The sequence below is a fragment of the Oratosquilla oratoria genome, chromosome 8 (genome assembly GCF_046742065.1).
Source record: "Oratosquilla oratoria isolate Oo_2021 chromosome 8, ASM4674206v1, whole genome shotgun sequence".
Taxonomy (NCBI): Eukaryota; Metazoa; Arthropoda; class Malacostraca; order Stomatopoda; family Squillidae; genus Oratosquilla; species Oratosquilla oratoria.
Window position 1 is genome coordinate 19,374,397 of NC_134784.1, and position 2,500 is coordinate 19,376,896.

Genomic DNA, 2,500 nt, shown 5'->3' on the forward strand with positions numbered 1-2,500 from the left:
TTTTTTTTATCATTTGTCTGTTTGATTCTCAGTTATTATTAGTTATATGTCAATTTATTATTATTTTCTATTTACCTGTTTGTTTATTATTTAACTATACCTATGCATTTATTTATGTATTTTATTTGTTATTTACATTATTATAGTTTTTTATTTATTCATTTATCATTATTATGATTTTTTTCGCATCCGACCTAGATATGGAACAGAAGGTCTCCTGTTGGCATGCTCCGCCTTTGTAATCCTTTGTAAACTTACTGCCAACTTTCTACCACACCTCTCCCTTTGTACATCTCATTACCTTGATTTTACCTGCATTTACTTTGAATTTCCTTCGATCACATACCATCCCAAACTCAGTTACTAATTTCCTTAGACCCTCTTTTCATCCTGCCACAAGTGCAAACAATTGACTCACCACTCCTCTGTCAACTCCCCTACCAGCTCATCCATTTATACATAGAACATCGACATGACAAAACCCTAACGCAACCCCACTTTCACCTCAAGCCACTTACTCTCACGATTCCCAAATACTAACAGAAGCTCTATTACTATCGTAAAAAAATATTGGCTGGCTTTAATATTTTCTCCCCCAATCTGCCTGCAGTATCTCCCACAGTGCTTTTCTGTCTACCCTGTCATAACCCTTCTCCAAATCCATGAAGGACCAAAAGACATTTTACCTTTTGCCAAAAACTTGTCGTAAATCTGCCATACCACATAGCTCAGATCCGCGCACCCTCTAGTAGATCCTACTTCATATATGTACTTATAAACTTGCGTAATAAGCCCCAGTATAAAAGAGGGCAAGGGAATCTCCCTTGCCTGCAAAGACACTCAGCCTCCAGGCATAAAACAAATAATGTGAGTATATTATAGTCACAATTGGTAACCTTTCTCTAAAACGTATTGGGCACATACCTGAATGAATTGTTCGCCTTAGGCATGTCCAGTCCAAGTGAATTGAAAATATCTCTGTTCACGAATATGGCTGTAACGTTTCAATTAAGTTTTATTATTAAGAACCCGATGGAAGGAATGTTGAAATTACGTTTACCTCAAAACTTTTATCATATTTTTTATATAAAATGTCAACCAGGTTATTCGTAGTGAATCGATGAAAAAAAAAGAAAGACTAGTCGATGCAATACCTCTTTTCCTGATTTGGTGGTGAAGTTCTCTCATAAAAATCCTTCGATGAGTAGTTTCATTCTCTGAAGCCTCAAGATCCGCGATCCCCGGGAGAACAAACTCATCTTTCATCCGATTATGGTGTAGTGCGTTGACTCTGCTGTGGGTGTTGACGTTCGAAATGGATAGAAGAAGCACCAGGGTGGAGGACAGGAATAAGAAACTTGACCTTGCGTTCTTTAAGAGACCTTGGCTTCGATTTGCCATTGTCCTTTTATTTATTCGCCTGAATAATGTGACAAGAAAGAAAACTAGGTTTATATTTCATACTTCAAAGTATAGACAATGCTTTGACAAAAAGAGCTTGGAATTAATTTACATTAATTTAAGTCTTTCCACTGTTAAGAGAAGTATTAATAGATAGAGAGTAGATAGTGGTGACATCAAGATCTACAAATATTTGTGTTTGATTTTTGTAGAAAATGAAAAGCCCTCAATCTTAGTAAATCTAAAATAAATTCTAAACATTTTATACAGAATGCAAATGTACACATTGCAAGGGTTCTCCAATATACACATTGCAAGTGTTCTCCAGAAATGTACTGCTGTATTTCGACTACATAAAGATACATAAAACATTAATATTGAGAAATCAAGAGAGCAGCAACACAAATAATTCTACACAAGTAATTTACAGCTTGATTTGATCGTATTTTCAGGTAGTTGACTTGACAAGGAAAAAGTTTGGTCATTCGTGCGGAATATCTTAATTACTTTATTTTTTAGAAAACGTTACTCTCATTTCAATAATAATAGAAAAACTTGCAGAATATTCAGAGTGATCTTAACAAGTAAAATTTCAACGTAGTTGTGGAGATGAAAAATGTATACTGAAAGTAATGTTCAACTAATTTCAAAGTAAATAAACTGTAATTCATAAAGAAAATATTGCAGAAGTTGTAAAGCATAATGAAGTAAGAATTACTAAATATACAAAAAAAATAAGACCTACGAGTATAACAATTAAATAAAAAGACATATAAACAATGGACTGACTTTTTTATTGGATATAGGAACATCATCATGAGAGGATACCTATGCGTATGAGACACAAAGTTTATAATAAATATAAAATTTCCTATTATGATTTCCGGATGTGAAACTTTGAAGTTGACGTAAGCGATGGACACAAACCTAATGAGAGCATAGACGGGAATCGAGAGATCATTGGTTGGAATAACGCTGAAAGATAAGAAGACGACAAGATGTTTAACAGAACTTGAGTGAAAAAAAAATCATGGTAATAAAGGAACGGAAATGGAATTGGGCAGAGAAAACAGCCAGACAAGAACAAGGCAGATGAGAG